We start from the raw sequence: 13,772 nt of genomic DNA on the forward strand, positions 1-13,772 counted from the left end.
AAAAAGAAATATTATGATCTCCTTTATATAGAAGAAGAAACTGAGGTTTAGAAAGATGTAAGTAACTTGCTAATAAGTATCCAATTCCAAATCTGGTTTATCCAGACTCCAAATCCATCAGGCTCTTCCTGTCATGCCATACTGCCTCCCATACCTCCCATCATTTTCAGCCATTGTCTATTTAGTCACAGAACTATCCAATCAAAGAAGGGACTCAATTTCTACTCCATAATTGAGGAGAAATAACTGTTACCAAAAATTTAATTGGTATAGCAATGATGAACCAGTCAAATCATCTGCCTATTGGGGTTTTTGGAATGCAGTATTAAATACGGGACAACTAGGTGGTACAGTGGACAGAGCCCTGGGCCTGGAGTCCAGAAGATCTGAGTTCAATTCAGCCTCAAAGACTAGTTGTGTGACCCTAAGCCTTTAACTTTGCTTGCTTCAGTTTCCTCATCTGTCAAATGAGCCAGAAAATAAAACAGTAAACCACTCCAGTATCTTTGCCAAGAAAACTCCAAATGGGGCTACCAAGAGTCAGAAACAACTGAACAACAACATTCAATATTACCCAGGAAGTATCAAATGAAAATTGTAAGAGCCATCATTTAGGATAAACCCATGTTAAGTACCCAAAAGCAGGAGAGAGGTCTTGTAAGATAAAATCCATGAAAACTACAATCTCACAACAAACTGAATATACTTACCTTTGAGAATGGGAAGAACAAGTAGGCTTGTTTGCCTCCTAGCCAAGAACAAGTTGGAGAAGAAATCACAATGATTCTTAACTAGAAACAGGGGAAACAGGAAAGACATTGCCAAATAAGAGGGCAGGGAATTTACAAAGCTGGTGGCTGCTTGGGAGTGTCAGCAAGATGCACTAAAGAGAAAATACAAAGGGACTTATGGGAGGAGCTCCTGAATGGAGCTGGACAATACAGCAATAGGTTCAAGAAACAAAACTGAATTTTTACCCAAGTCTTAGAGGGATTTGGATTGTAGAGATTTTCACTTCTAGTATTTTAAAGTGCTTGAACTCAAGGATCTAAGCTTGATAAGACAAGAGTTTTTTGAGTTTTGTAAATGTCATAGGCAACAATGTAAAGAAAATCACTTCAAAGGCTTAAAAGATTTTTCAAAGCACACCAGCACTATGTTCTAGAAGTTACAGGACAATAAGTCTCTTGAGGATGCACCTAATTAGTACTTTACCTATTCGAATGAATCATTAATGCTAATTTCTTCTCCCCCCCCCAAAAAAAAATGAAAAGCTACTACTAGCTCTGGTGAATTTATCATTTAGTTTTAATCCTACCCCTACCTCTACAACTATTTCTACCATCCAAATTACGTTATAAATGAAATAATAAATGTGTGTGAGTTTTAAATTCTGGGCAAGTCTCTGGATGATGTCAAAAAAAAAAGAAAAATATCCCTAACAGATGATGAGGTTGTCAACGTGGAATCTGGAGACCCCAAACTTGTGGCCCTGTGGGCTCTGATGGGTCCCAAGTTTTAGGAGGAGCTTGTGAGTTGGAGACTCCCCAAAGCTTGTATCTGTTCCCTGTTCCCTATTCCCCTGAGAATCCACCCTGAAGGGAATCTCAGGCTAGCAGTTGCAGACTGAATAATGGACCCCAGGGTAAATGCTAAATACCCTTTTGTCTTAGGTAGTCTTTCCCATTGTATCAGAGACCTTTTCCCAGGAAGACACACCTGAGCAGGGACCATCCTATAGTATCCATTATAAGTGGCCCCTTCCCTTACACTCTAGCCTCTGGCTATGGTTCCTTTCCCAGACTTGGTTGTATCCTGTCAGTATGATAATGCCAATCATGTTTCCCAGCCCCTAGATCTATCCAAATGGTATATAGGTACCCCAATTTCTTTTGTTTCCTAGGAGTTGTCATCTAGCATGGTGGCACTCCCAGGGGGTCAGGAACCAGAGCAAGGAGTGTTCAATTCTTGGACTCTGCATAGGGCATGTGGCACACATCTCTGAGTGGACGCCTAATCACCCTTGTCCCCCTTTTCCTTAATTAAAGAGTGGCTTTTCTGACTATTTAATAATTCTGTGTTTTTTCTAAGTCAACAAATGTAGGTTCCCCAGCAAGAGTCTGAAGTTCCAGCTGCCTGAGCCGCCCTGCTAATGAGGACCCCAAGACGTGAGGTACCCACACAGCCCGTTTAGGGTTGAGTCAGGAGTCCAGTTAGCAGAGGGGCCAGGTAAGTGGCTCTCAGATAAAAGGACTCACCTGTATTTGGTAGTGACCCACTCTTTAATCAAGGGGGCTTAAGTGGCCATCTGTAGTCTTACAGTGATTCGCAGAACCAGAACCACCCGGGGGCGTCTGGATTTGGGGAACAGCAAGTCTGTGGTTGGGGCAGCTGGCAGCCTGAGGAACCACCTAATGATATGGCCAAGAGTTATATGTAAATAAGTGGCAGATGGTCCCAAGGTAAATGGGCCAAAATGGAGTCCAGTTCAACCTGACTACCAGCTCCAAACTTGACTAGATTTGTGTGTATGTGTGTGTTGTTGCATGTGGAGGTGAGTGAAGCAATGTCTAGGCTAGAAGTAAGAGCAAGAAGAGTAGTTCAGAGGTGTGAATGGTTGGCTGAAAGCTTTGAACAGGAAGCTGAACTGTAGTATGGGAACCTGAGAGTTCATTTAAGTTGATTAAAATGGAGAAAGTTTCTTCATGAATTGAAATGCCACAGTTTAAGAGTTTAAAGTTAAAATGGTTGTAAATTTTTGTGAAAGAGCTTCTCACAGAAGTTTAAAGAACTTAAGTTCTGGATTTCTCAATTTTCTGAGGTTTTACTCATATTGTATTTGTGATATGTTTTTAAAGGAAGTTTCACAAATAATCTTAATGCTTGTGATTTAAATGTTAGCAAAAAAAAAAAATGTCTAAAAGTTGTGTTAACAGTTAATTCCTCCCAAAGCTGAAGAGGCAAGACAAGAGCTGGTGATCTGGATATGAGGTTAAACAGCAAAAGGCAAAAGGAGGTCCAGAAATTCATGACTTTAAAATTCTAATCTTTTCTTTCCAGTTTTGGCATAATGTGTGAAATATTGTATACCATGGGCATTTAATGTTTTAATAATGTTGGTAATTAGATGCATTTTATTCTAGATGTTAACTTTGTTATTTGAGTACTGTAATTTCACATTTTTGTCAAGCTGTTATTTGTTTCCAGAGAGCAAGGTTTTTCTAATTAGCGTGTCTTCTGAAGTAAAGAAAGTTCAATTTTGGTCATTGTGTCATTGTAAAACAACAAGACATGGTTGGGGAAAGACTTTGCTTTAAATGGTAAGGAAACTGAAAGATTTTAAACTGACCAACAATTTTCCTCTGAAGAAGCAGCTTTAGCCTTAGGCCAAAAAGCTTTTAAGGCCAGGCTGAGAAATGTAATTTGGAGCCAAGGACAGAGAAAAGAAGATAGAAGGGAATTGGATAGGTATTCTGATTTAAAGGTAATTTTTAGCTTTTCCTTAGTAATCCAAAAGTTTTGGGTTGAGAGAAGTTTTTTTAGAAAAGTAAAGGGATCATGAACTATAGCCTGATTTTTGGAGTTTTTAAGGTAAATTTCCAGAGTGCAACCATTACAATAGTTAAGTGTTTGTTTTAAAAGACCAGTGAATCCTGGTTCCTATAGGGAATTAGTTTTCCTTTTTAAGTGGAGAAAACTAATCCGATTTGGCATTTATTTATTTTGTGAGCATTATTTTTCTGATAGATGATCATTGGCACATGACCAATATTAGAAAAAGGAATTCCCCACCTGGGAAAATTTCTAAGAAATTTCTAGGAATGTCTTGCATTTTACCACCCCAGTTCTGGAGTGTGGATGAAGCTATTAGAACTTACTAAGGTTGTTTGCTAGATTTATTATTAAAGGGAATTTATTCAGAACCCCTGGAGCACTATTATCTCAAGACTGTCACTAGACAAGACTTTCCTGCAGCCTAGAATCTGAAGGATTCTCTGAAGAAGACACCTCTATGAGAAATCCAAAGGAGCTCCAAGATGTCACTGGATCAAATAAGTATTGCCTTTCTTAATTGCTTTCACTTGGCCTTTCAAATTTCTGTAGCAGACAAAAACTTGGCCATTTTAGTATATTTACCCTGAGCAAAATCCCTTTTATTTTACCTAGAAGGAAGAGAGCTATTCCCCAAATATTAACTAAAGCAGGTAAAGTTTAAAATAGTAGCATTTTACTTTATTAAGAGGCTTGAAAGTAATAACTGTTAATGTGAGAATTCACAGCAGAGATTCCAGAGTGCTAGTTCAGTATTACAGAACGTGTTTGTCTCAAAGTAGTATCAGAAAAATTCAGGGAAGAAATGGAGCCTAGAAATAATTGTTAATAACAGAAGAAAGTTTATTTTAAACCCTGAGCATGGTTAGAAAGAATCGCCATCTAAGGGCGAATAGTATGGGAAGATAATTGGGAAAAATGCTGTGGAGTAAAATTGATTATTGATAGTCATAGGTGAATGGAAGGGCTGAGAAATGGCTCAGCTAGGTTTCTGTCAAAATTCTACAGGTGACTGCTGATCATTACTAACTTACCCATGGCCTTAGTATTCCAAATTATGGGAGCTTTTCTCCCTCGTTTTAAATTACTTCCCACTTTTCCCCTGTTAAGCAGATTTTCTGTAATCATATGATGAAGGAAGTCTTAGAAAGGTAAGGTCTAGAATTTGGAAATTGTGAAGGCAGATAGAAATTTTTAGCCATTATGAATGAGTAAGCAGGATCAAAGAGGTCCCTTTTCTGAAAAGGAGGAAGAATTTAGGTCATAAGGAAAATCTGGCAAAACATCAGTGTCAAAAAGGGGTGAAGCAAAATATAAATAGTAGATTCTAAGCAGCATTTTTAAACAAGGTTCAGATAGAACACTGAATTTCTCCCCAATACCAATAAAGTTTCTACATCTTGAAGACTAAAGGCAGGGAACAATGGGATAATACTGAAATCACCTAGACTAGGCCTAACTAAGTTCAATGGTAAATGAGCCCTTATTGCCAATGAATAGATTACTCAGGGCTGGCAATTTGGAACTATGTTCAAAAGGCTATAAAAGAATGCCTGCCCTTTGATCCAGCCATACCATTGTTGGGTTTGTACCCCAAAGAGATCATAGATAAACAGACTTGTACGAAAATATTTATAGCTGAGCTTTTTGTGGTGGCAAAAAACTGGAAAAGGAGGGTATGTCCTTCAATTGGGGAATGGCTGAACAAACTGTGTTATATGCTGGTGATGGAATACTATTGTGCTCAAAGGAATAATAAACTGGAGGAATTCCATGTGAACTGGAAAGACCTCCAGGAATTGATGCAGAGTGAAAGGAGCAGAGCCAGAAGAACATTGTACACAGAGACCAATACACTGTGGTAAAATAGAATGTAATGGGCTTCTGTACCAGCAGCAATGCAATGACCCAGGACAATTCTGAGAGATTTATGGAAAAGATGCCACCCACATTCAGAGGAAGAACTACAGGAGTGGAAACAGAAGAAAAACAACTGCTTGAGCACATGGGTCGAGGTGGACATGATTGGAGATGTAGACTCAAAACTACCACACCAATCCAACTATCAAAGATTTGGAAATAGGTCTTGATCAATGACACATGTTAAAACCAGTGGAAATACACATCAGCCATGGGTGGGGTCGAGTTGGGGGGGGGGGAAGGGGTGAAGGGGAAAGTAAGAGCATGAATTATGTAACCATGTTAACTTTTCTAAAAAATAAATACTAAAATCGTGTTAAAAAAAAAAAAAAGATTACTCAGGAAATTGAAAATGTACCCAAAAACTAATTTGGTTAAGGCAAGAACTCAGTTAAATCAGGAGATCCCACGTTACTGCCACAACAAAAGAATTATTTTCACAAGAATTTTTATCTACAGACTTTTGACATTGGTTGACTCAGTTTCAACATTATTTTTTCATACAAAGCAATAGTTAATAGGAGTAAAGTTCTAAGTTATTTAAGCATGATTATAGTTGTTAAGTAGTTAAAAGATGAATGAAACCAGTTTTTAAATCCCTAGCATCTCAACCTCCCCAAAGGGTTGTGTGTGAGAGGTTTTAAAATTAGATGGAAGCATTTTTAATCTTGCGAATTTTTGGAGTTAATTTTAATTTAGAGACTTTTAAAATTTGACTTTTAAAAATTGTTTTGAAGCTGAAATTGTCATATAGTTTTTAATATGATTTTGAGATTGCTGTCAGAGAATATTTAATTAGAATTTGCTTGGTATTAGATGATATTTTAATTTTTGGCCATGAACAGAGTAAAGGACCACTTTCAGATTTACAAGCCTTGATTAATTTGTAATGTGGATGTTATTTTTGCTTTTATATTTCTATAGTTTGTAGGGTTACTTTTTAAATATTTTGGTAGAGTAAGGCAATTTTTCTGATTGAGCCTGTAGCTTAAATAATTCTATAATTGGTGTAGATTAAATACTAATAGAATCAAAAATATGGGATTTCAAGAGTAAGGTTAGAAGCTTGGATATGAATAATCTTTATAGTGAATAAGTATATTGGGATTTGATAAAGTCCTGTTAAAGAATGTGTTTATAGATCCCTCTTGTTTTCTCTTGCAGCAATGAAGCTGTCTAGTACAATGAGAGAAGTTTGCAGGGCAGAGGAAGCCAAAGGCATTACATCAAGACCCTGGGGGTTTTGAGACTTAAAGACTTGGGGGGAGTGGGGTAATGTTGTGTTGTGAAATTTTGCTAAGGGTAGACTGCCTACCTTTCTCTGGCACCATTGTCAATGCGCCGGCCACTGGGGAGTGCCCCTGACATGGGCATTGTGCAGAGATGGCAGGGACCCTGTACCTCTTAACTCAGGCAGGCTGTGAACAGGGGAATTCCTTTCCCCCTTCCTGTCCTTGTGACTCCTGAGGCAAACACCATAATCCTTGAAATTCCTTTAAGTTGAGACACTCAAAAGAGATACACAAAGATTATTATCCTTGGACTTCCTTTAAGTTGAGATAGACAAAGAGATATACCTCCAGAACACACCTGGATAGCCTAAGCCCTAAGGGTCTCAGACAGACCCGCACCCACTGAATGTCTAAGTGCAAGGAGTCACGTCCACAATACTGAAAAGAATACTAAAAGGCCAGAACCCAGGCACTGGGGGAGCAGCCTCCCATGGCTGCTCCACTCATGCTGTCTTGCTGGCCATTAATCCTATCTTACTAATAAATCTTTCTTTTTACTTTTAAGCTAAGTTTGGAGTCCTTTCATTCCTGATAAAGGTTTCCTTCCCAAACCCAGGGGTTCACCATTTGCTGCACCCCTATAACAGTTTTTTTAGAGTTAAAAAAAATTAACTAAATAAAAGTAGAGGAAAATATAAGAAAAAAATGAGAATTAGCCAAAAAAGTTATGAAAAGAGAATTAACAGCTTGCTTAAAGAGGTACAGAACCTCAGGGGGAGCTGGGTGACTCAGTTTGAGAGCCAGCCCTAGAGATGAGAGGTCTGAGTTCAAATCTGCTATCAGACACTTCCTAGCTGTATGACCATGACCAAGTTACCTAACTCCTATTGCCTATCCCTCACCACTCTTCTATCTTAGAACCAATACAAAGTATTGATTCTAAGATGGAAGGTAAGAGTTTTACTTTTTTTTTAAAAAAAAAAAAGAGAGATGAAACCATACTGAAGAAAATAATTCCTTAATAATTAGAATTGACCACATATAAGCTAATAAGTCTGTGAAACATTGAGAAATAATAAAACAAAGTCCAAAAACTAAAAAAAAGAAGAAAATGTAAAATATCTAATAGAAAAAAATAACTGACTTACAAAATAGATTGAAGAGAGATAATTTAAGAATTATTAGCCTTTCTAAAATCCATGAACAAAAACTGAGTCTGAACATCATATCTGGAGAAATTAAAAGGAAAACTTCCCAGATATCTTAGAATCAGAGGGCAAAACAGAAATTGAAAGAATCCACTAGTCACATCCTGAAACAAACTTCAAAATGAAAACTCCCAGTAATATTGTAGTCCAAATCCAGAACTGTCAGGTCAAGAAGAAAATACTGCAAACAGCTAGAAAGAAAGAATTCAAGTACCATTAAGTCAAAGTCAAGATCACAGAAGATTTAGCAGTCACCATTATAAAGAAACAAAGGTCTTAGAAAGTGGTATTCCAAAAAGCAAAAGAGCTAGAATGACTAAGAATCAAAAATAATCTACTCAGCAAAACTGAGAATAATCTTGTTCAGGAAGGGAGAAAATTAACATTTAATGAAAGAAAAAACTTTTAAGCAATCCTGATATTAAAAAAAAAAAAAAAGCAGAGCTAAATAGAAAATTTGAACCAGGACTTCAAAGAAGCATAAAAAAATAAACTATCATAATGAACTAAGGAAGAGTGAATTGTTTATATTCTTATATGGGAAGATAATACATATAACTCAGAATTTTTGTCTTAGAAGAAGTCTAATTAGACAGTGAGACTAGATGTGCTTTTACTATTTTTGGAATGATCTCAGAAGAATAATGGAAGAGTGGGAAAGAGAAATCCTTTGGAGAAAAGGAAGAAGAGAGAAGAAAAATGGGGGAAATGATCTCAAATAAGTGGAGCAAGCTAGGAAGAATGAAATGGACAGTGGTAGGGAATAGATCACACTTGAATCTCACTCTCATTTGAACAAGTTCAAGGAAGGAAAAATATACATAATATACATATGCTCACAGTTGGTTACAGAAATTCATCTTACCAAACAAGGAAAGAGGAAAATGATTTAAGAGGAAAGGGGAGAGGGGGAAGAAAAAAGAAAAAAGGTAGAATAATGCAGGCAGTGCTTAGATAAAAATAGACTCTTAAAAAGGAGACAAGGTTAAAAAAAAGGAAGGACAGATATAAGAGAATATGTGAGAATATGATGAAGAGAAATACATAGTTAATAATAACTGTCATTGTGAATAAGATACTCACCCATAAAACAGAAGAGGAAAGCAGAAGAGATTAGAAACGGAATCCAACAATATATTTTTATGTGAAATACACTTGAAACAGAGTTTAAATAAGGGAATGGAGCAAAATCTATTATACTTCAGTTGAAGTAAAAAAGCAGAGGTAGCAATCATTATCTCAGACAAAGAAAAAGGAAAAATAGACCTAATTAAAAGAGATAAACAGAGAACCACATTTCACTAAAAGATAACATAAAGAATGTTGGTACTATCAATACTAAACATGTATGCACCAAATGATATAGTTATAAATTTTTAAAGGAAAGGTTACTGAGTTGCAGGAAGAAAGAGCAAAATTATAATAATGGAGAACCTCAGTTTGCCCCATTAAATCTAAGTCTATCTAATCATAAAACAAATTTTAAGATACGTTAAGTAGATAAATAAAATTTCTGTAAAGTTACATATGATAGACATCTGGAGAATATTGAATAAAAGTAGAAAGGAGTACATCTATTTCTTGATTGTACATAACACTTTCACAAAAACTGAAGAGGTATTAGGACATAAGAATATCATAAAAAAAATACAGAAAAACAAAAGTATTAAATGTATCTTTTTCTGACCAAAATACAATAAAAATCACATTCAATATAGGGCCTTTCAAACATAGATTAAAAAAATACTCATAACCTAAGTAAGTTTAATCCAAAAAAATTAGTGGGTCAAAGAACAAACCATAGAAAATATTCAAAAAATTATTTTAAGAGAAACATAACAATGAAACAACACACCAAAATTGGAGAGATATAGCCAAAGCAGAAATATGTCTCTAATACATCAATTAAAGAGAAAGAGCAGATCAATGAATTAGACATGCTGCTACAGATTTTAGAAGAGAAACCAACTAAAAAGCTCCAGCTATGCAAAATATAATTGTGAAAATTGAAGTAGAGACTATAAAAACTGAAAGTTAAAAAAATTGAGCCAACAATTAAATTTAAGAACTGTTTTTTAAATAAAAATATAACCATTAGCTAATTTTATTTTTTAATCAAATTTCCAGTATCAAAACTGAAAATGGTAAATTCCCAATCAATGAAGATCCAATAAAAATAATTATTAAGGGCTATTTTGCCCAACTATATGCCAATAAAACTAACAACTTTGATAAATGTTTAATACTTACAAAAATCTAAATTGCTCAGGTAAATGGAATATTTAAGTAACTCTATCTTTTTTTTTTTTTTTTAATAAAACCCTTACCTTCCATCTTGGATTCAATACTGTGTATCGGCTCCAAGGCAGAAGAGTGGTAAGGGTAGGCAATGGGGGTCAAGTGACTTGCCCAGGGTCACACAGCTGGGAAGTGTCTGAGGCCAGATTTGAACCTAGGACCTCCCAGCTCTAGGCCTGGCTCTCAATCCACTGAGCTACCCAGCTGCCCCCAGTAACTCTATCTTTGAAAAAGAATTAGCAAGTCATAAATAAACTCCTTAAGGAAAAAAAAATTCTATGGTTCAACAGATTTAGACTAAATTTTACTAAGCATTTTAAGAACAACTTTATTACTATATAAACTATTAAAAAAATAGACCAAAGAAGGAATCCTACCAAATTCCAACTAGTGTGCAAATATGGTTTTGATACCTAAACCAGACAATCAAAACAAAAATAAAACTGTGGTCTAGTTTCCCTAATGAATTTTTTTTATTTTTTTTTTAATTTTAAACCCTTAACTTCTGTGTATTGACTTATAGATGGAAGAGTGGTAAGGGTAGGCAATGGGGGTCAAGTGACTTGCCCAGGGTCACACAGCTGGGAAGTGTCTGAGGCCGGATTTGAACCTAGGACCTCCTGTCTCTAGGCCTGGCTCTCAATCCACTGAGCTACCCAGCTGCCCCTCCCTAATGAATTTTAATCCAAAAATTCTAAATAAAAGAGATTACAAGAAGTATCTTAATGATCATATACTATCACTAGGCCAGATTTCTACCAGGAATGTAGGTTTCATTCAATATTAGAAAAAAACTATAACCCTAATTGACCATATTAACAACAAAAGTATTAAAATTATATGATTATTTCAATAGATATAGAAAAAGTGTTTAGCAAAATACTTCATCCATTTCTATTTTAAAAGAAAAAAATTAGAAATCATAGTGATGAATGGAGCTTTCCTTAAAATGATAAGTAGTATCTATTTAAAACTATAAGCAAGTATTATCTGTTAAGGGGTTAATCGAGAAGCTTTTTCAAAAAGATCAGACAGGTGAAATAAGAATGTCTATTGTCACCATTATTACCCAATATTCTGCTAAAAATGCTAACTATAACAATAAGACAAGAAAAAATATTGAAAGAGCAAGTTTAGGCTATGAGAAAACAAAACTATCATTTCTCTGTAGATAAAATAATGGTTTACTTAGAGAAACCTGGATAATTAATTAAATATTAATCAAAGCAATTAACAACTTCAGCAAAGTTGCAGGATATGAAATAAACCCAGATGAATCATCAGAATTTCTATGTATTACCAACAAAACCCAGTAGGAGATAAGAAGGGAAAATCCATTTAGAACAACTACACTTAGTATAAAATACTGGGGAATCTTCCTGCCAAGATATAGTCAGGAATATATGAACACTATCATAAAACATTCTCCACAGAAATAGAGGTATGTCAGAATCATCTGTTTGGGATCCAGAGAGGTAAGAATGTAAATCAGTGATTCCCAAAGTGGGCACCACCACCCCCTGGTGGATGCCGCAGTGATCCAGGGGACAGTGATGGCCACAGGTGCATTTGGGGGCAGTGAATAACTGTAAGGGGGAATGATAGTATGTGACAGGAGCGCTAAGTAATATTTTTTCTGGAAAGGGGGCGGTAGGCCAAAAAAGTTTGGGAACCACTGATGTAAATGAACTCAGAAGGGCTGATGGCAATCAATGATATATTAAATTATCACAAAGGTCCCTTTCACATCTACTATTCTATAAAAATAGACTCTAACCCAAGTATAGAAGGCTGAAAATCAAGAAACCATAAGCTCTGCTTGGTTCAAAACTAAAAATAATGATAACTAATGGTTATATATTGCTTAAAGTTACAAAATTTCACATAATATATGTTTGCTTTATCTTTAGATAAGTTTTCTATACATCATCACCCTTGACAACCTGTTGAAGTATATATATTAGAATCCTTATTTAATAGAGGACCCATACTTATCCAAGGTCACAGCTAGTTAGGGGCAAAATCATAATTCTGACTTGAAATAGTCCAGCACTCTTCAAAACATTTGATTATTATTATTGATATGTTTTCCTTTTATATCATCTACATTTCTAAACTATCCCCCCCTTATCTAACCTTCCAAGGAACTATTCCTTATTTTAAAATTTTTAAATATTTTTAAATAACATTTTTAAAGCAGTTTTAAAAATCTAAAAAGCATATCAAAAAAGTCTGACATTATATGCACCTCTGAAAAGAATTACATGGGAAATTGTCTTCCAATACCTCTTTTTTGGCACAAAACTTGGTCATTGTTGTTTCAGAGTTCAATTTTAATTGTTTTATTGTTCTTTCTGTTCATATAATTGTAGTCACTGTGTAAATTGTTTTCCTATTTCTACTTACTTCTCTTTGATTGACTTATCTACATCTTCCCATGCTCCTCTGTATGCACCACTATCACTTCTTAGGATGCAGTAATTTTCCATTACATTCATTTATTATAACTTGGTTGACCATTCTCCCGTCAGTGGGCATATACTTTGTTCCTAGTTTTTTGTTACTACAGAAAAATAGTTGAATATTTTGTTGTACATGGAGGTCTTTCTTTTTGTCTTTCAATTTCTTGGTAAACAACATACAAATTGCTTTCAGTAATTTGGTAGTCCAGAACTCTTCACTACATAAACAGCCTATTTCATTCCATCCTTACAACAATCCAGAGAGGTAGGACAGATGTTCTTCCATTTTGTAGCCTAAAGAACTCAGATTGAGAGGAGTTTTAGCTTTTTGTACCCTAATTAACCCCTCTACAAAATGAGAATGATGATGTTAATTTTCCATTTCTATATGAGGGTATCCAAGAAATTTGATTGAAGGAGTTGAGATCTGAAGTACCTCTCAGATCATCCCATCTAGCTCCTCTCCCACTTTTTAAACCCTTACCTTCTATATTAAAATCACTACTAAGTAGAATGCCAAGGCAGAAGAGTAGAAAGGTCTAGGCAACTAGAGTTTGAAACTTGCTCAGGTTCACATAGCTAGGAAGTATCTGAGGCTTCCAAGCATGGCTTTCTATCCACTAAGCCATCTAGCTACCCCTAACCCTCCTGTTTTACAGATGTAGCAATTGAGTCCCAAAGAATTTAAGTGACTCACCTAAGATCATACAGGTAGTAAGTAAGCAGTGAGGATTCTTAGAGTCAAGATTTTAAAACCAGGGCCTCTGCCTCCAGATCTAATGTTCTTTCTACTAGCCCATTTCTTCTTAGAATGCTCTGAGCTGCACAAGTGAAAGAAACTACATGGATTTAAAATAAATGAGTATTTACATGTCCCCTTTCATTTTAGTGATTTGCAATGATTACCTACTAACTTTGTCAACAGTGACACATTACAGACAGGTTATATCAGTTAATCATCAGAGCACAGTCAACCATGGGTGGAGTGAGACTAGTTGATTAAGTGTTCAGGAATTCTCTGAGGAAGCAAAATATAGCTATGAGTCCCATGAACTGTAGTGCATCAAGCCATCATCAGCCATATCAAATATGATGAGTTA

The 13,772-nt window shown here is 35.6% G+C and overlaps 1 pseudogene; it reads right to left on the bottom strand.

Moving 5' to 3' along the window:
* The window catches only part of LOC123249949, a 67,012-nt pseudogene extending 60,166 nt beyond the window's left edge, over positions 1-6,846 (bottom strand).
* Positions 6,847-13,772: the final 6,926 nt, after the last annotated feature.

This window comes from Gracilinanus agilis, chromosome 5, assembly GCF_016433145.1.
Source record: "Gracilinanus agilis isolate LMUSP501 chromosome 5, AgileGrace, whole genome shotgun sequence".
Classification (NCBI taxonomy): domain Eukaryota; kingdom Metazoa; phylum Chordata; class Mammalia; order Didelphimorphia; family Didelphidae; genus Gracilinanus; species Gracilinanus agilis.